Source organism: Schistocerca americana, chromosome X (genome assembly GCF_021461395.2).
Source record: "Schistocerca americana isolate TAMUIC-IGC-003095 chromosome X, iqSchAmer2.1, whole genome shotgun sequence".
Lineage (NCBI taxonomy): Eukaryota > Metazoa > Arthropoda > Insecta > Orthoptera > Acrididae > Schistocerca > Schistocerca americana.
Window position 1 is genome coordinate 384,793,492 of NC_060130.1, and position 22,074 is coordinate 384,815,565.

The following is a 22,074-nucleotide window of genomic DNA, read 5'->3' on the forward strand; positions in this document are numbered from 1 at the left end:
ACTTTTTTGCTCAGGACCCACCAGTGACCATGTGAGGCGGTACATCGGGCCGCATATGTATCGATCTTACTATTAACTGGTAACCTACAGAGATCTGTATGTTATTAGCCCGCAGTAGATGAGCTACAGTAGGGACGCAGTAAGTTAGAAGCTGGCCCCCAAGTATTGCTCGTTCACCCACCAACTAACGGGCCGTCGGACCGACAAACTGGACGTATGTAGGCATTTTGACTGACCGACCGACGAACTTTTCTTGTCGGGATGTCGGGCGAGCTCCGCACCGTCCCCCACCACTCCAACCAACAAACTGTGCTGTGAGTAGCGCTGTCGTGCAAACCGCCAGACAAAACTTCGTCTTTTGTCATTGTGCTCGGGATTAAATGCTTGTTACATAACAAGGTGCGAGGCAGGCGAAACTTTGACAGAGTTTCTGGAGAAATTTAAAGACTGCAGATGTTTGTGCGTCACGTCGTGCGAGGTATATAGCAATATGGACGCAAGAAGAGAAGCACTTTTTCATTTTGTAAGCAATCTGTAATGGCTTTGTGTAGCACGTGGAGAGAACAAAAGTCCGTAGTCCTTCTGTATTTCTGTTTTATTCCCGATACTTATGGAAAATGAAATCTAAAAACCGAAATATCACCTTTAATGGACGTTAATTCATTAAACACACTTACTTCGTTAGTTCAAGTGTTGAAAAATTTCAAGTCTATATCCAGTTCTGCTACGAAGAGCGAAGTGTGCTTTTTTTGTCTACACTTGCTAAATGCTTCATTTCTTACGTATCTGTTGTATTTATTGGATGAGATGCGTCACCCCCTCAGTCGTGAAACTGGGTATAGGGAAAGACAGATTTGTCGCTCCGAGTTGAGGAGATGTGATAGGGGGATTTTTTTTTTTTTCCCTTCCAGTGCAGACATTTCATGGGCATTTGTGCTTGGTACTAATCAGCCGCTATGGCACAAATTTCAAAAGTAAGTAACATATCTTGGTGAATGCGCATTATAGAGACGGTAATCTTCAAATGCAATATGTTCTGTAAGAAGGAATACGAAATTAAATTAAGGCTGTTATGATGCAACGCAGTGAGTAGAAGAAAAAATTACATTAAGTACTTGGTAAATGTTATTGATCTTGTCTCACATCGCATAATACATTTGAATATAAGTGCAGTTACCTGTATTAATAAATTAATCATCCACTCACACGTCGTCACGCAATTACAGAGTAGCAGCTTTCGGGCTGCTGAGGGTGGCAGCAATCCGGAACATGGAAGGGTCGAAGCGAAGTGTTCCGAATGTTGCCGAGTTTAAGGCCCCTGCATACGGATCAACTTATCGGCCGACCGAACAATTTCGAGGCAGCCTACACATGTTCCCGACCGACGGCACTCAGGGATTACAGCGCCGCCGTGTTGTTGTAATTTGCTTACCATAAGTTCATCGTTTACGTTCTAAGAAATACCGCTTCGTTTTACACATAAACAGAAACGAAAAAAAAAAACGGAGAGAAAACTATGGCCGAAGAGATAGCTAACGCAAGTAAAGAAATTCACCCACGTTCTGTTATCTGAGCAGCGGAGATCCTATAGGCCGGCCGAAGTGACCAAGCGGTTCTACGCGCTTCAGTCTGGAACCACGCGACCGCTGCGGTCGTAGGTTCGAATCCTGCCTCGGGCATGGATGTGTGTGATGCCCTGAAAGTTAGTTACGTTTAAGAAGTTCTAATTTCTAGGGGACTGATGACCTCAGATATTAAGCCCAATAGTGCTCAGAGCCATTTGAACCATTTTTGGAGATCCGATAATTTTTGTAATTATCCACGAATGGGTGAAACAGGCATTTCGGAATTGCTGCACATCATCAAACTACTTTTAATGAGCATGAGAGAGGTTGTAACATGCAAGGAAGGATTGGTAGCTGCATTATATCTAGTGACTAGAAGAAGTTAAGATCTCAGATTCAGTGCCGTTGTGTGCCCACAATATTATTAACTAAAATGATTTCTGAAACCTGCAGCATGTTTTATACTTGACCAGGGAAATAAATCATGGTAAAGAAAAATAAATAAAACAAAAAACGTTCATGTAAACGTTATTAATTTATTTATGCAAGTAGTGCAAAAGATGACCTATAAGTTTAAGAAACTCATTTCAAATTCGAAGAACATTGATTCCACATGGGTGATGATGTTTGACTTGGGGGCCGCTCAAGCCCCTGAGGTGACAGGTTATCTTTCTGCACGCTGTCTACAATTCATCCAGTATATTTGTGTTTCGACTAAGGTGTCACGTATGCCCGCCCGGTTGGCCGTGCGGTCTAACGCACGGCTTTCCGGGCAGGAAGGAGCGCCTGGTCCCCGGCACGAATCCGCCCGGCGAATTTGTGTCGAGGTCCGGTGAACCGGCCAGTCTGTGGATGGTTTTTAGGAGGTTTTCCATCTGCCTCGGCGAATGCGGGCTGGTTCCCCTTATTCCGCCTCAGTTACACTATGTCGGCGATTGTTATGCAACCAAGTTCTTCACGTTCGCGTACACCACCATCACTCTACCACGCAAACATAGGGGTTACACTCGTCTGGTGTGAGACGTTACCTGGGGGGGTCCACCGGGGGCCGAACCGCACAATAACCCTGGGTTCGGTGTGGGGTGGCGGAGGGGTGAAGTGGACTGCGGTAGTCGTCGTGGGGTTGTGAACCACTGCAGCTGCTGCGGGGACGGAGCCTCTCCGTCGTTTCTAGGTCCCCGGTTAACAAACAATACAACAAACAAAGAAAGGTGTCACGTACAGTCAGCAGATGCAATGGTAATCATTCATTATTTACTGGTTTTGGACATACTTGCTTTATCTTTCTTCAGAAACTATTAAACGTTAACACCTGTTACAACTGGAAATGTATATTTGAAACCGGTAAAGAACAAATATTAATCTTTTGCATCTGTTGGCTGTACCTGACTCTTTCGTCGATTAAAACTATTGTGCAGTTGCTGAAAATGATAAACTATTTTTATAGTACTATAATTCTTCGGTATAAGGAATAAGAATTGCTCTGAGCCGGTTTGGCAGCAATTAGATTTTTAGCGATGAATTTATGGGAATCAAGAGTTGGCGCTGATTCGAATAATCGTCGTGGTAACAACGGTCAACGACGAGATTGGCCACTGACAGAATGACTGCCACCATGCTTGCGAATGTGGAAAGTAACAGAAGGTGCTGCTGATCAGCATTCAATAAAAAAAGAAGAGAGACTACAGTGTTCCTGTCTAATCGAGTCCAGACCACCTTACATTTGTGAAAACAAAGTTAATCTGTCTTGTGTAGAGTTATAATTTTTGTGTCGCTTGGAAAGTCTTTGAATGTGTGTAGAAGAAGAAGAAGAGACTTATGCTGAACTTGATTTCAAGGTACTTTCACGCAAGATCAGGTACCTATATCATTAAAAAGTTATATTTTATTTTTCAAATAGTTACATACACTTAATTCTCCTGCTATGAATCTCAGACTTTGAGAGTGGCAAAAGCCGCTTAATTTCCGGTACCCATCACATGCCAAAGATTATGTCAAAATGCTACAGGTCTGTTCTTGAATCTATATTTTCATTCATTTTGATTGTAAAGCAAATCTTAAGTACTGGGATAAAAATGTTGATTAATGTGACTTGGGATGTACTTTTTTGGCTGCCTCGTCTATATTTGCGCCGTTTGGACTGCATGCAATTGTCATTGCTTCTTCTCAATGACTGGAAAACTGGTTACGATATTTATTTTTCGAGTAGTTCATTTTTTAAAACGAAAGTTCACAAAGGTAGGTTGATGGAAATAGCGTTAACATAAACTGTACACATTCTCGTAATTTTTGTAATTGCTAGACACGAATCTTCAAATTAGTTCGAATGGCTCTGAGCACTATGGGACTTAACATCTGAGGTCATCAGTCCCCTAGAACTTAGAACTACTTAAACCTAACGAACCTAAGGACATCACACACATCCATGCCTGAGGCAAGATTCGAACCTGCGACCGTAGCGGTCGCACGGTTCCAGACTAAAGCGCCTAGAACCGCTCTGCCACACCGGCCAGCGCGGTATTATGTTATAGGTGATATTCAGCTGGGCTTCCATGGGACCTGATGTAGGTAACCCACACTAAAAGAAAGCGCTGGTGTCACCCTTGCCCCCTTACTAATGTTATTGTGGACCCCTGCATCCCTTCATGCTTAATGTCTTGCCCAACGGCGATAGCACTTCCAGCAGGGTAACTGTCCGTGTTACAAAGCTAGGACTGTATTATAGTGCGTTTAAAATTAGTTGTGACTTTTGACAGTTCAGTACAGAGCGAGTGGAGGAGAGAGTAGTTGCCAGCATGTGCTGGACGCATCAGCAGCAAGCGATAACGCCAGGTCTGCTCGGCGCGTAACCTGTCAGCCGCCCAAGCTGGCCGAACTGCAGTCTTTCCCAAACGGTTTTATAGAAACTATACAGTAATAAACTCTGAGTCTCACACATCTTATAGCTTCATCCGTCAACTTCATGATGAATTACCTATTATTTAAATAATGGTTATAGTTATTGTGATATTTCGGAATTAGCTAAACTACAGTAGTAAATTTTTAAAGTATGCAATGAAAAATAGGGGCCGCTATGAAATTGCGTTTGGTGTGTGTTGGTTCATATGTTGCTGCATATGAATTTTAAATAACATGTTAAATTATTCTTTAAACCTTGAAGGATATCGCTATCTGCCTCCAACGTCGAGAAAATGGAATGTATGTAAAGGGCTTCGTCACGAACGTACTCGCCAGTGAAAAACGCGGACTGAAATATTTATAAATCCCTCGCATCTCAAAACTGAGATAACGAAACAAGATTTTGGCAAATGATAGTATGCAAAGAGAAGAGTATTTTGTCATATGATTAATATGCGAAACTTCCATATGTACTGCGATATTCAAGCAACTACAGATTTTTTAAAAATGAAGTAATGCGATTTTGAAGGACCATCAATAGCCTGCGAAAAGAGGATTGCATTAGGTTTTGCAACTACATACATCAAAAGAAGTCTTGCATCACCCCAGTTCCCAGGACTCTTGAAGATAGACGTTGACTGTGGATATTGTACGAGGGCAGTTCAATAAGTAATGCAACACATTTTTTTTCTCGGCCAATTTTGGTTGAAAAAACCGGAAATTTCTTGTGGAATATTTTCAAACATTCCCGCTTCGTCTCGTATAGTTTCATTGACTTCCGACAGGTGGCAGCGCTGTACAGAGCTGTTAAAATGGCGTCTGTAACGGATGTGCGTTGCAAACAACGGGCAGTGATCGAGTATCTTTTGGCGGAAAATCAGGGCATCTCAGATATTCATAGGCGCTTGCAGAATGTCTACGGTGATTTGGCAGTGGACAAAAGCACGGTGAGTCGTTGGGCAAAGCGTGTGTCATCATCGCCGCAAGGTCAAGCAAGACTGTCTGATCTCCCGCGTGCGGGCCGGCCGTGCACAGCTGTGACTCCTGCAATGGCGGAGCGTGCGAACACACTCGTTCGAGATGATCGACGGATCACCATCAAACAACTCAGTGCTCAACTTGACATCTCTGTTGGTAGTGCTGTCACAATTGTTCACCAGTTGGGATATTCAAAGGTTTGTTCCCGCTGGGTCCCTCGTTGTCTAACCGAACACCATAAAGAGCAAAGGAGAACCATCTGTGCGGAATTGGTTGCTCGTCATGTGGCTGAGGGTGACAATTTCTTGTCAAAGATTTTTACAGGCGATGAAACATGGGTTCATCACTTCGAACCTGAAACAAAACGGCAATCAATGGAGTGGCGCCACACTCACTCCCCTTCCAAGAAAAAGTTTAAAGCCATACCCTCAGCCGGTAAAGTCATGGTTACAGTCTTCTGGGACGCTGAAGGGGTTATTCTGTTCGATGTCCTTCCCCATGGTCAAACGATCAACTCTGAAGTGTATTGTGCTACTCTTCAGAAATTGAAGAAACGACTTCAGCGTGTTCGTAGGCAGAAAAATCTGAACGAACTTCTCCTTCTTCATGACAACGCAAGACCTCACACAAGTCTTCGCACCCGAGAGGAGCTCACAAAACTTCAGTGGACTGTTCTTCCTCATGCACCCTACAGCCCCGATCTCGCACCGTCGGATTTCCATATGTTTGGCCCAATGAAGGACGCAATCCGTGGGAGGCACTACGCGGATGATGAAGAAGTTAGTGATGCAGTACGACGTTGGCTCCGACATCGACCAGTGGAATGGTACCGTGCAGGCATACAGGCCCTCATTTCAAGGTGGCGTAAGGCCGTAGCATTGAATGGAGATTACGTTGAAAAATAGTGTTGTGTAGCTAAAAGATTGGGGAATAACCTGGTGTATTTCAATGCTGAATAAAACAACCCCTGCTTCAGAAAAAAAAAGTGTTGCATTACTTAATGAACTGCCCTCGTATCACAGACACAGTCGCTTTCACTGTTGAGAGATGTCACTAAACCCACCCAAAGTTGTAAACAACCATGCATGAGCAGCGCCTATTAGACGGAGTCAGTTCCAGTCATTCCACCAGGAAGTGTTATTTGTAGTTCAACCAATCCTAGACGGTCAGTACCGCGGTTCGATCGCGTCTGCATTGCTACTTTGTGCCAGGAAGGGCCCTCAACAAGGAAAGTGTCCAGGCGTCTCGGAGGGAACCAAAGCGATGTTGTTTGGACATGGAGGAGATAGAGAGAGACAGGAACTGCCAATGACATTCCTCGCTCAGGCCGCCCATGGGCTACTATTGCAGTGGATGACCGCTACCTACGGATTATGGCTCGGAGGAACCCTGACAGCAACGTCACCATGTTGCAGCCACAGGAAATCGTGTTATGACTGAAACTGTCCGCAATAGAACGCATGATGAGCAACTTCACTCCCAACGCCCATGGCAAGGACTATCTCTGCAACCACGACACCATGCAGCGCGGTACAGATGGGCCCAACAACATGCCGAATGGACCACTCAGGACGGGCATCACGTTCTCTTCACTGATGAGTGTCACATATGTCTCCAACCAGACAATCGTCGGAGACGTGTTTGGAGGCAACCCTGTCAGGCTGAGCGCCTTAGACACACTGTCCAGCGAGTGCAGCAAGGTCGAGGTTCCCTGATGTTTTGGGGTGGCATTATGTGGGGCCGACGTACGCCGCTGGTGGTCATGGAAGGCGCTGTAATGGCTATATGATACGTGAATGCCATCCTCCGAACGATAGTGCAATCACATCGGCAGCATATTGGCGAGGCATTCGTCTTGATGGACGACAATTCGCGCCCCCATCGTGCATATCTTGTGAATGACTTCCTTCAGGATAATGACATCGCTCAACTAGAGTGGCCAGTATGTTCTCCAGACACGAACCCTATCGAACGTGCCTGGGATGGATTAAAAAGGGCTGTTTATGGACGAGGTGACCCACCAACTACTCTGAGGGATCTACGCCGAATCGCCATTGAGGAGTGGGACAATCTGGACCAATAGTGCCTTGATGAACTTGTGGATAGTACGCCATGACGAATACAGGCATGCATCAACGCAAGCGAACGTGCTACTGGGTATTAGAGGTACCGGTGTGTACAGCAATGTGGACCACCACCTCTAAGGTCTCTCTGAAATTGTGATACAACATGCAATGTGTGGTTTTCATTAGCAATGGAAAGGGAAGAAATGATGGTTATGTTGATCTCTATTCTAATTTTCGGTACAGGTTCCGGAACTCTCGGAACCGAGGTGACGCAAAACTTTATTTGATGTGTGTATTAAGGGAAGAATCTGCACATTTATTTTTATTCTGAGAATGGGCTTCCTGATAATTATTGATATGCCTCGCCCTCAGCTGCTAGTTTAATAATACGCTTGTTTTAGGATTCTGCCACAAATTCAACTCCATTAGAATGTTAGTGAGATGTAAACTCTACTGTGTTTATGCAAAAGAAGCAGATATTAACACAGAAACAAGAGATGTAACGTATTACTCAAAATTCCATACAGTCCTTCATGAATCTGTATCTTCTCAACTACATTCTTGGTGTGGTTGACAACTTGAGGCCACTCCTGTGATGAAACATTTGCAATGACTTCTTTTGTTAGCATTTCAGACTCGCTGAGCGTAAATTTCTCGTTGTTTTTTGGCACATTACCTTTCACCTAGGCCCGTATATTCTCAGTAGGATTTAAATGAGCATGATGCGGAGGAAGCCTGATTAAATTATGATCTTTAGCGTTAGCCTTTTCGACGACCTGGTAGCGTAGAGTTTTTAGCTTGTACAGTACAACAAGTTCCATTAACTTTGCCTTATACAAGCTAGGTTCAACTTTATCCAGTCGAACATTTCTTTGTACCCAGGGAAAAATAGCCACTTTCTTCCGCTGCATTATTGGATTTTCGAATTCGGAGGAATATTTTGCAGCTGAACAGTATCTTCACAGCCTGTGAACGTGTTCTTGGACGACCGCTTTTATTGAGAATGTCGTGTTGATATGTGCTGCACTGTTATTATTAATGCAAAGCCAACACGAATCACACGTTCAGAATACCTGATGACTGTAGAACACTTCACACCAGAAAGTAGCGTTTTACAGCGAGAGCTAATGAATGTAGGTGCCTCTAATGCGCGACACCACGTGCAAAGGCGTCATGTGCACCCCGGTGAGCCAAACGTCAAAAGTCGCAACTAATTTTAAAGGCACTACAATGTTGTTTGAGGAACATGATAATGAACTCTCGTTGATGTCTTGTCCACCAAATTCGCCTTATTTAACCCGATGGAACTCATCTGTGACGCTGTTGGGAACTGATAGACCACTGGCCCATAATTTACGGGAAGCGTGCGATCTGTGAGTAACAGCTGGTGCTAAATACCTACAGAGACCTACCGAAGACTTGTCGAATCCACATGACACAGAATCGCTGCTGTATACGTTCCAAGTGTGAACCAGTACGCTATTATCCAGGTGGTCATAATGGTTTCGCTCATTAGTGTATATCGGCCGTGTAAAGCTCGGCGTAGAGTGTGGCTGAGAGAACAGAACCGTGAGCAACTCCAGCTACTAGTGTCAATCAGTTTGACAGCTATCATCCGACTGTCACTCTCACAGCCCTGTGTGTTAATATTGGCTTGGTAGTTGTGACAAAGTGTGGAGCCGCGCGGGGTAGCCGAGCGGTCTCAGGCGTCCTATTACGGTTCGCGCGGCTCCCCCCGTCGGAGGTTCGAATCCTCCCTCGGACATGGGTGTGTGTGCTGTCCTTAGCGTAAGTTAGTTTCAGTTAGATTAAGTAGTGTGCAAGCATAGGGACCGATGACCTCGGCAATTTGGTCCCATAAGATCTTACCACAAACTTCCATTTTCCAAAGTGCAGATGGAAGCCTAAAAGGCACAGTTCATAAATGAAGCACGCATACCAGACCTTGTCAAGACATTTTCACAGGGTGTATTACACTTGTTGTTGTGTGGTCTTCAGTCCTGAGACTGATTTGATGCAGCTCTCCACGCTACTCTATCCTGTGCAAGCTTCTTCATCTCATTAGCAAAAATTTTCAGCTGAAAGTATACGATATTTGAACCAAAAATGTTTCATTCTATATACAGCTCTGCAAACTAGACATTTGCGAGAAACTGCGCTTACGAGACACCGTTGATTTCAGTATGGAGTATTGTTCTAGGTAGCACAAGTGTATTACAAACGTAAACCATTCCATGAAGCCCCCTTATAATTGGGCCTAAATTTCACCCGTAGCCAGTGGTTGGGGAAGTAGTACATGCGCAAGGGGGACCGGCACATGTTCCTGTTGATGTATCTAACGTATCAATAAACCCCAAGATGGACAGGTTGAGCAGGTCTGTGTACCTTGACCTCCGCACTCACTTGACCTAAATCCTCTGCATTTCCTGTCTGGAGTCCTCTCAGAAGTGAAGTGTACAAAACGCCTTTTGATGAGACTGAAGAACTGGAGCTCCAAATTATGCAGTCTTGTCAAGATTTACGAGATCATCCAGGAATGTTTCAAAGAATTCGTAACTCACTGCAGAGACAAAGGCAATATTGCATCGAAATGGGAGACGGCACATGGAACAACTTCAGTAGAACGAGTGAACAGTAAACTGTAACATGTAGCGTGCTGAAATAGACTTGTATTTCTTGTTAAGGTGGGTGATGGGATTTAATTGAAAATTTTGTATTCAAATACATTTTTACTAACTAGGACGATACTTATTAGAGAAGTTAGTGGCGGCTCGTGACTACACATGCTCAATTATCTCGCAAACGAGTCGTTTGTGTAACCATATTTACTGGACCATTTTCAATGCTGTTATTGTATACTTTTATCCACGTTGTTTTTTAAATGTAGATTGTGATAAACACTGTATATGTAAAGAAACATTGCCATGACTCAGGTCCATCTATCGAAGCTGTCAGTAATAGCACTTATAAATCTAACGGCAGTATCAAAAGTAAAGCGAAAGCAGGCTTTTTCTTCGAAAAATTTTTTCAGTTCGTCGCTAAATTTGTGAAAATTGTTGTTTAGTACCGTTTCATACTCTTTTCATACCACAGAGCTCACAGATATTGGGCGGTAACTACAAGGGCTATTCACTGGATTCTCAGGTTTGTGTAAGAATGGGTTGGCACTGTTCTTAGATATACGAATGTGCGAAATGTACTACTGGACATTCAAATTGCAGCTCAAGGAATCATGGCAAATAATGAAATTTTACTTATTGCGAAGAATACATGATTAATTTTGTAAATGATAGGGGTGTCAAATTTAATACACAGACCAGCCACCTATGGGGGCAATAATGGCACTAACCCGGCTAGGCATCGAGACAAACTGAGTTGGAATGGCAGATCACTCCATGTTGCTGTAACTCTATGTCATAGTTTATCAACCGCAGTGACTGGCGACTGTTGGTATGCCTGTTTCTCAACAACGTATGATCAGATGTGTCCAGCTCACTCTAACCTTAGCCCGGTGGGATGCCTACACGCAGGGGCAGTGCCTTCCATGTGTGTCATCGAGATGGCAGTTAATAGGAAATTTAAAAATCGAAGGACACACGTGGGAAATTTAAAAGTCAATGAAGACACTGACAGTAAATTCAGAAGTGCAAGATGGCGGGAAATTAAAAAACAAGAAACAATCATAAATCCGATATGGCCGAACTAGCCAGTTAACTCTGTAGCATTTCTCCCCACCACTCCCCTGCCTCCCTGTCGATCAGAGACTATTACTTTGAAGACAATTAAAATGAAACAGCTACTCATAATCACCTTCACATGTTCAAAAGTATCTGAACACTTAAAAATATTTATTCAAATAATTTTGGGCGTAACTTGCACTATTTCCACAATTATAAGTATTTACAGGCCACTGAAATGAAACAGCCAGTCAGAATATAGGCAACTAAACCGTGCTCAAAACTATCCAAATACGCTAAATATGTTTTGCATGTTCAAAAATGGTGTCATGTGAGAAAATTTGTAAGGAAATGTGGGAGTAATTTTTTTTTCCTTATTTCAGAGGGTCGGCATTACTCAGTCACGTAGAAGTGTCGTCATCTGACTGCCAGGAAGCATAGACATTTCAGCACAGTTACTGGGTCAGTTAGATAGCCACTCAGCGACCTTGACACTCTTAAGAGAGAATGTGAGCAATGCAGCGGAAAATGATTGCAACTGTGCAGACCGAGCCGCCTTCATTACTCCCACAACATTACATAAGGGCACTAGGTAGGATGCAACAAGGTGTAGTAGGAGTTTGACTTAACAGTAAAGGCGCTGTAACAAATTAAACAAATGTAATGGAACAGAAGACTGCTGACGACTCAGGACAAGCAGAATAAATTCTGTCATTACGAATGATGTTGAAGAGCAGAGCCTCTTGTTAGTGCCATAAATACTCCATCCCCACTAGCTTTTGGCACTCGATCAGGAGGATCGCTGGCATTCATGTTGTTCGCACTCGGTTCTCTTGTTATGATATAATAGTCGATCTTGCACTTCCTGCCCTACAGAACGATTAGCTGCCCGTAGCCATGGCTGTTGGAGTCCAGCATCCAGTACCGACGTCAGGAAAGCAGACAGCGCTGATGGGTAATCTGAGGTTCTACCAATACAGTTATAGCCAAGGGCAAAAGCTGCGATAATCTCAAGCGTCACACAGATCTCAAGTCCCAACATACTTGTGGGCCAGGTTCAGCATTCAGCACGACTACATAGCATCCGACATCACGGTCAGTCTGAGGGGGCAATGCTGGAAGTGACCTGGGAGGGATTGAGACCTCCCCAAAACAGCATATGAATCAAAACACACATGTCGCGGTCACAGCTAAAGTGCCGAGCAACCGACAGGGGGCGCCTATCTCGCCAACGGGCGGGCATCGCCGCATCAGGCTGTCATCGACTTCCTCGGCAATCATGTTTCCACTGCTGGATTCAGTGCATTCTTCTCTGAATTACGTGGCCACCAGTCGGCGCAGGAGAAACAGCAACGACTTGTATTTTCCGTAATAAATGAACTAATTTTGAATATTATTTTATTTACGTCTAACGAAGCCTCGATCTGGAACCTGACGTGTTAGTAGCGGTTTCCATCCCGGTAAAGGGCGACCCCTGCAAAATTTTGTAGAGAAGTACTCCAGCCCAGCGTCAGTAAGTGTCGGATGCCCTCCAGCGATCTGGAACGCCGACATCAGTAACGATCACAGATGGTGAGTCAAGGAGAAGACCCTGTTGTTTGTTCTCAAAAGAGAAATTGTATACTTTGCTATGTTCAGATTAGAACTTCAAGACTTTGAAATGGCCTTCTGTAGAACGAGAGAATAGATTTATCGCAGTTCAAGGTTAACAGTTCACAAGAGTGTGTTGTTCTGACGCTTTGCATTATCTGTAATTTAGCGGGACATAATGCACCGTGTGATTGGTTTGTACCAGCAACATGTACTACGTGTATAAGATATTGTTACATCGCAGACGATTGTTCAGTGAGTTGCTGGTTAATAATTGGGTGTAGAAATTAAGTGTAATTGGTTTATTTTTGCAACTGTGACTGCTGAATTATTGGCGGAAATAATAGTAGTTGATTCGTGTGAAAGAGGCAAAGGTAAACTGCACAAATATGGGAAGCTAGAACTAACTAGGTGATAGACGCTCTTACGGAGCAAGTTTCTAAATTGTTGGAGGATAACAAGTAGCACAAAAAATTAACGAATAGCCATCGCAACAAGTACAATCTTTACTGGCAGAACGACAGCCTCACTCACGCTTATGTGAAACTAAAACAGCAGTAAGTGCTCCTTCGTCATTCACTGATCTTTCAGCCACAAATACAATAACTCCCTTCTCTACGAAAACAACAGAGGACATTACTGTGTTTATAAACGATGGATTAGCCACAGCCGCATGAAGTAGTTAGTGAGACGAAACACGCTTGCAGATGGCCAAGTTACGTATCACTGCCGAGGCAGAAACCTATATGTTTAATAAAGTATCCACCTTAAGTGAGTTAACGGAGAGTATGCCACAGTGGTATAGAAAACAGTACAATACAGTGTTTTTAGTGAGAAACTCAATAGTTTAACACAGAAAGCGAGTGAAGCAATGTTGTCATTTTCTGACAGAATACGAAAAATTAATGCACAGACTTATGAACTGACGCGCAAACTAGATGCGGACAGAGTCTTGATCAAAGAAGCGGAAAATAGAGTGTTGGACGTGTTTCTTAGACGGAGTCACTCAGATTTTTGACGATCGGTGCGAATTAAAAATTATGAGGATTGAACCATGATACTTTGCATTGCTACACATTTAATAGAATTGGATAGTTCAACTAGGGCTTGTACTGAACGAAGAAACCTTGAGTTTCACAAGAATTACTTCAGTTCTTCGATGACACAAAGGACATATTACAATCTTCACGGAAAAATAGGAACACAGCAATATACGCTGATCAGCCAAAACATAATGACCACTGCGCACCTCGACGTTGGATGCCGCCTGGGGGAGTTGCGGGCAAGTGATGCGGTAAAGAAACTATGTAAGTGGAGCAAACACGGACGGGGGATCACCTTAGCGAAGAAGATATGGGCTGCAAATGAAGAAATCCATTGAGATTAGCGACAATGACAGAGGACAGATTATTATTAAGCAGAACCTGTGAACGAGTACCTTGAAAGCGGCTACTTGTGTGAGCTTCTACAGAAACAGATAGAAGGACAGTGAGTCTACCACTAGGCGCTAAATGATTGCACGTCCACGACTCTTCACAGAACGTGGGGTTCGGAGGCTTGTCTGCACTGTAAAATAAAATAGATGGTGATCTGTGACATCTCTGTCGGAAGAGCACTATGCTGGTTCACGCACGAGTGTTTCAGAGCACGCCGCTCATCGTACTTTGTTGAACATGGAGCTCCGCAACAGACCACTCCTACGTGTTCACTTGTTGACACAACGACACGGGACCACGGGATTAGACCGTCGGTCAATGGAAACGTGTCGACTCTTCGGGCGAATCACATTTTCGCTACACTAAGTCGATGGTGGTCTCCACAAACGCCGTCATCGAGGTGAACGGCGGCTCGAAACTTGCAGCGAGCTACAGACTCAGGCTGGTTGGAGCAGTATTCTGCTATGGGAGACATTTTGCATGGACCTGTGGCAGTAATCGAAGACATGCTGACAGTTGCGACCCACCTGCATCCCTTCATGCTTGATGTCTTCCCCGACGGCGATGTCATCTTTCAGCGATATATTTGTCCGTGTCTCGGAGCCAGAACCGTGCTACAGTGGTTTGAGGAGCATTATAGTGAACTCACGTTGATGTTTTGCCGACCAAATTCGCCTGATGTAAATCCCATCTGGGTCGCTATCGGGCGCCATCACCAAGTACGAAAATCAGCACCCTGTTATTTATGCGAATTACATGACCTGTGCGTAGGTATCTAATGCCACATAACACCACAAACCTACCAACAAACTGTCGGATGCCAGATACGCAGAATCAATTATGTATTTTATTCCAAAGACGGACAAACAATCTATTAAGTTAAAGTTGAAACAAATGATCCCTCGGTAACAATTTTGACTAAAAATTGTGGCCGAGGGCTCATTTGTTTAAACTTTAATTTATAAACGATCACTGAATCAAGCAGCTATGTTTAAAACTTTTCAATCTATTAAGCGTGTGATCATAATGTTTTGACTCATCAATGAAGTTACTTTGCTTCCTTCCACTTCCTATTTCACAACTAAGACGAAATGGCTGCAAGAAAACTATGAAGAAATCGAGGAAGAACTGATCGTCGTAAGGACAGATTCAACATACAGTAAAGCAGAAGCAACCTTGCGCAATATTAAAAGCAAAGAGGTGAAAATTAAGAGTGCAGGGAGGGATTCCGCTGTTAAAGGCAGAGGGCTAGGGGAGAGAGAGGAAAGATGCAAAGGGTACATTGATAGCCTTTGGGATTGGGGGGGGGGGGCGGAGTGGATGCGGTGAGGGGGAGGAGGTAGGATGTGGCCTGTGTGCTGACATGATAGAAGAAGGAATGGAACTCAATATGAAATACTTAGGGGATCCAGCGCTGTGCGGCTGGGCCCGGCGGAGGTTCGAGTCCTCTCTCGGGCATGGGTGGGTGTGTGTGTTTGTCCTTAGGATAAAAAGTAGTGTGTTAGCTTAGGGACTGATGACCTTAGCAGTTAAGTCCCATAAGATTTCACACACCTTTTTTTTGGATCCAGCACATTACAGTCGGAGTTACAGAGCTTTGGAAGGCTTGCGATCAAATCTATACATAACATTCCTTCGAAATTTCCAAAATCTTTGGCGAAAATGACAGTCACACAACTGTTCAAGTTGGTGTGTAGAATCTACACGACTGGAGACACACCATCAGACTTCCAGAAAAATATTATCCACGCAAGCCTGAAGATAGCAAGTTCAAATGGTTCAAATGGCTCTGAGCACTATGGGACTTAACTTCTGAGGTCATCAGTCCCCTAGAACCTAGAACTACGTAAACCTAACTAACCTAAGGACATCACACACATCCATGCCCGAGGCAGGATGCGAACCTGCGACCGTAGCAGCTGCGCGGTTCCAGACTGAAGCGCCTAGAACCGCTCGGCCACAGCACATTATTAGACTTCCAACACAAATCGTCTGACAGTCTATACCATCACACGATAGAAACGTACGAATTTAATATGCATTCTAACTCATCTTCAGCACTTTTTAGAGTATCATTTGGCTCAAACAGCTGGTTGTTACAATTTCAGTAAATATCTTTCTATCCATTCAGAACAGCTATCCTTCTTTAATTAATCTCCGTAGCTGTAGAGAAACGTATTTAAATGCTTTTCCGCCACCGACTCGGCTTCAGATTGCCTTTCTTGCAACTTCTTGTTGATATTTCATGGAGATTTCAACAGTACCTGCCGACATTTTTTCTGTCCAACAATAAGTGCAGTTGGATTAGGGTCTGAAATTGAAAATAATATAATATATCAGTAATATATCTATTTAACTATGGTAATAGACAACATAAATATTGCTCTTTCACGTATTGATTCACTGTGCTTGGAAACGCATCTGAAGATAAATTGACGAATGTGCTTCTTGAATTGCCTCTTCAAACACACTGTAGCATCATATGTTTTAATGAACTTCTAGTGCTTCTTCGTGTGCAGGGGAAGGAAAGTCACATTTACCTTTTTCAAATCTTCTGCAGTGCTTTTAACTTTGTCTGTCTTCCTTAACAAACACCGAATATATATATGTATATGGGCAAGTATGTTCAGCTTACAGGATGACTGTCATTACATTCCTGACACTGCTGGATGGGGCAACAAAAATCAGTTACTTGCGAGGTGACTGCCGTTAATGTTGTGAATACTATTAGGTGTCGCAAAGCTGGTCAGTTTACTGACTGTCTACAATTTCCCCTTGTTCATGGTGACTACCATTACCCAGAACGCATGGATTTACCCTAAGTTAAAAAAATAATTTCCTTAAAATCTCAATAAAGAGCTATGTGATACAAATTAGGGCTTACCTTGATCCTGTGTAATCATTAGTGTGTCAGCAGAAGCAGTGAAACATGTAATTAACTGCGATCTGTGTCATGGTTTTGTTTATTAAAAACGCTCCATTTCATTCAACATGAAACAAAAACTGCCAAGATAGTGCCTCTTAAATGTGGAATGCTGCTGGGCTGCAACCACCAACGTGAATGATCAGTTAAGAGGGTGACTGCTCTTACCCTGCGTACTATTGAGGGAGACAATGTTGTTCAGTTGACAAGATAACTGCCGTTGTCCCTGCAAACTATTGGCTGGGAAATTATGATCGATTTACAGGGTGATCACCACTATCCTGGATATTACTGGGTGGGGGAAACGATGGTCAGTTGGCAGGGTGACTGCCATTACCCCTCTGGATACTAGTTTGTGGGCCAGTGATGTTCAGTTTACGGTATTGGGGCAATGATGCTAAGTTACACGGTGACTGCGATTACCTTGTGTGCTATTGGGTGGGACAATGCCAGAAGCTGACAGTGTGTATGTGCAGTTGGTGTCAGATACTGGAGCTTAAGCCTATAAGTTCACTTAAATTTACTGTTAGGTGAAGAATTTGTTAGATTATGTGCTGATGTACTGTTGGAGCGCGACAGAGTGTTCGTTGTAAACAAGTAACGAAATCACACAGATGTGTCGTCCTAACCGCCGTCTGCTTCACGTCTGCTGTGCAGCGAGCTACCTTAATTTAAGTATTAATTGTGTTTTTCTTACTTGTCATTTCTTCTTCCATGTGTTTTTGCTTTTAGGAAGCTTTAATTGTCGAGTGCTATTAATAGTGTTCCATAGATTTCGTGTTTGTTTTGAATACAGTCAGAGAGAGTCCCTTTAGTCAGCCATAGTGCCAGTGTCGTCCTAATCGCCGTCTGCTTCACGTCTGCTGTGCAGCGAGCTACCTTAATTTAAGTATTAACTGTATTTTTCTCACTTGTCACTTCTCCTTCCGTGTGTTTTTGCTTTTAGGCAGCTTTAATTGTCGAGTGCTATTAATAGTGTTCCATAGATTTCGTGTTTGTTTTGAATACAGTCAGAGAGAGTCCCTTTAGTCAACCATAGTTCCAGTAGTGCTACTGTTTGTTTTCAATACAGTCCAGAGACAGGTAGTGCTATTTTCATTGTTTTCTTGAAGAAGTGGCTAGCAACCACAGTTTAGTCAATGAACAGCCGCCTTTAGTGAATTAGCAGTCTAGTTAAAAGTTGATTAACTCTCTTCAGTAAATTGATTCCTTAGGATGGATAAGATGTGTGACTGCTGTGTACGGACGCAGGAGGAGCTGGCCACTGTTCGCGAACAGCTGAACGTGTTGATGGCCGCGGTCAGCCGTCTTCAGGCTGCTGCCTCGGAGTGTAACGGCAGTGGGGAGTCTGGTGCGTCGCAAGGTACACCCCAGGTGTTACATGCTTCACCCACTGTTCCTGCTGTCGAGACATCTTCGCGGGTACCGGGCGCGATTGGGCCACCCTCTCCCCAAGGGGAGTGGCGGGTTCAGCGGCGTTCGCGGCGCACGACGCGGTGGGTAAATGTGGAGGCTGGCCGTGTGGCATCGCCCGCTCTGCCTGTGAGTGGACATGTGGCCGCTCCTTCAGCAAGGTCTGAGCAGGCACACGGGGGGAGGGGTTTATTAGTTATTGGGAGCTCCAACGTTAGGCGGGTGATGGAGCCCCTTAGGGAAGTAGCGGAAAGGTCGGGGAAGAAGGCCAGTGTTCACTCTGTCTGCTTGCCGGGGGGTCTCATCCGAGATGTGGAGGAGGCCCTACCGGCGGCGATAGAGAGCACTGGGTGCACCCGACTGCAAATTGTTGCTCAAGTCGTCACCAATGACTCCTGCCATCTGGGTTCAGAGGTCATCCTCAGTTCGTACAGGTGGTTGGCGGAATTGGTGAAGGCGGAAAGCCTCGCTCGCGGGGTGGAATCAGAGCTAACTATTTGTAGTATCGTTCCCAGAACCGATCGCGGTCCTCTGGTTTGGAGCCGAGTGGAAGGCTTAAACCAGAGGCTCAGACGATTCTGCGGAGATCTGGGGTGCAAATTTCTCGACCTCCGCTATCGGGTGGAGAAATGTAGGGTCCCCCTGAATAGGTCAGGCGTGCACTACACGCCGGAAGCGACTACAAGGGTAGCGGAGTACGTGTGGAGTGCACATGGGGGTTTTTTAGGTTAGAGAATTCCCTCCCTATGCCCGACAAGACGCCTCCTGAGACGCGGCAAGGTAGGAGTAGGCAAAATGCAACAGGGAATAACAATATTAATGTGCTAATAGTAAACTGTAGGAGCGTCTATAGAAAGGTCCCAGAACTGCTCTCATTAATAAACGGTCACAACGCCCATATAGTACTAGGGACAGAAAGTTGGCTGAAACCAGACGTAAACAGTAATGAAATCCTAAACTCAAATTGGAATGTATACCGCAGAGACAGGCTGGACAGTGAAGGGGGAGGCGTGTTTATAGCGATAAGAAGTGTAATAGTATCGAAGGAAATTGACGGAGATCCGAAATGTGAAATGATTTGGGTGAAGGTCACGGTTAAAGCAGGCTCAGACATGGTAATTGGATGTCTCTATAGGCCCCCGGGCTCAGCAGCTGTTGTGGCTGAGCACCTGAAGGATAATTTGGAAAATATTTCGAGTAGATTTCCCCACCATGTTATAGTTCTGGGTGGAGATTTTAATTTGCCGGATATAGACTGGGAGACTCAAACGTTCATAACGGGTGGCAGGGACAATGAATCCAGTGAAATTTTTTAAGTGTTTTATCTGAAAACTACCTTGAGCAGTGAAACAGAGAACCGACTCGTGGCGATAACATATTAGACCTTCTGGTGACAAACAGACCCGAGCTATTTGAAACAGTTAACGCAGAACAGGGAATCAGCGATCATAAAGCGGTTACGGCATCGACGATTTCAGCCGTAAATAGAAATATTAAAAAAGGTAGGAAGATTTTTATGTTTAGCAAAAGTGACAAAAAGCAGATTACAGAGTACCTGACGGCTCAACACAAAAGTTTTGTCTCAAGTACAGATAGTGTTGAGGATCAGTGGACAAAGTTCAGAACCATCGTACAATATGCGTTGGATGAGTATGTGCCAAGCAAGATCGTAAGAAATGGAAAAGAGCCACCGTGGTACAACAACCGAGTTATATAACTGCTGCGGAAGCAAAGGGAACTTCACAGCAAACATAAACATAGCCAAAGCCTGGTGAGGAGGGCTATGCGAGAGGCGTTCAATGAATTCGAAAGTAAAGTTCTATGTACTGACTTGGCAGAAAATCCTAAGAAATTTTGGTCTTATGCCAAAGCGGTAGGTGGATCAAAACAAAATGTCCAGACACTCTGTGACCAAAATGGTACTGAAACAGAGGATGACAGACTAAAGGCCGAAATACTAAATGTCTTTTTCCAAAGCTGTTTCACAGAGGAAGACTGCATTGTAGTTCCTTCTCTAGATTGTCGCACAGATGACAAAATGGTAGATATCGAAATAGACGACAGAGGGATAGAGAACAAAAGAGCAAAGGCCGCTGGACCTGATGGGATACCAGTTCTATTTTACACAGAGTACGCGAAGGAACTTGCCCCCCTTCTTGCAGGGGTGTACCGTAGGTCTCTAGAAGAGCGTAGCGTTCCAAAGGATTCGAAAAGGGCACAGGTCATCCCCGTTTTCAAGAGGGGTCGTCGAACAGATGTGCAGAACTATAGACCTATATCTCTAACGTCGATCGGTTGTAGAGTTTTGGAACACGTATTATGTTCGAGTATAATGACTTTTCTGGAGACTAGAAATCTACTCTGTAGGAATCAGCATGGGTTTCGAAAAAAGACGGTCGTGTGAAACCCAGCTAGCGCTATTCGTCCACGAGACTCAGAGGGCCATAGACACGGGTTCACAGGTAGATGCCGTGTCTCTTGACTTCCGCAGGGCGGTCGATACAGTTCCCCACAGTCGTTTAATGAAGAAAGTAAGGGCATATGGACTATCGGACCAATTGTGTGATTGGATTGAAGAGTTCCTAGATAACAGAACGCAGCATGTCATTCTCAATGGAGAGAAGTCTTCCGAAGTAAGAGTGATTTCAGGTGTGCCGCAGGGGAGTGTCATGGTACCGTTGCTATTCACAATATACATAAATGACCTTGTGGATGACAACGGAAGTTCACTGAGGCTTTTTGCAGATGATGCTGTGGCGTATCGAGAGGTTGTAACAACGGAAAATTGTACTGAAATGCAGGAGGATCTGCAGCGAATTGACGCATGGTGCAGGGAATGGCTATTGAATCTCAATGTAGACAAGTGTAATGTGCTGCGAATACATAGAAAGATAGATCCCTTATCATTTAGCTACAAAATAGCAGGTCAGCAACAAGCAGTTAATTCCATAAATTATCTGGTAGTACGCATTAGGAGCGATTTAAAATGGAATGATCATATAAAGTTGATCGTCGGTAAAGCAGATGCCAGACTGAGATTCATTGGAAGAATCCTAAGGAAATGCAATCCGAAAACAAAGGAAGTAGGTTACAGTACACTTGTTCGCCCACTGCTTGAATACTGCTCAGCAGTGTGGGATCAGTACCAGATAGGGTTGATAGAAGAGATAGAGAAGATCCAACGGAGAGCAGCGCGCTTCGTTACAGGATCATTTAGTAATCGCAAAAGCGTTACAGAGATGATAGATAAACTCCAGTGGAAGACTCTGCAGGAGAGACGCTCAGTAGCTCGGTACGGGCTTTTGTTAAAGTTTCGAGAACATACCTTCACCGAAGAGTCAAGCAGTGTATTGCTCCCTCCTACGTATATCTTGCGAAGAGACCATGAGGATAAAATCAGAGAGATTAGAGCCCACACAGAAGCATACCGACAATCCTTCTTTCCACGAACAATACGAGACTGGAATAGAAGGGAGAATCGATAGAGGTACTCAGGGTACCCTCCGCCACACACCGTCAGGTGGCTTG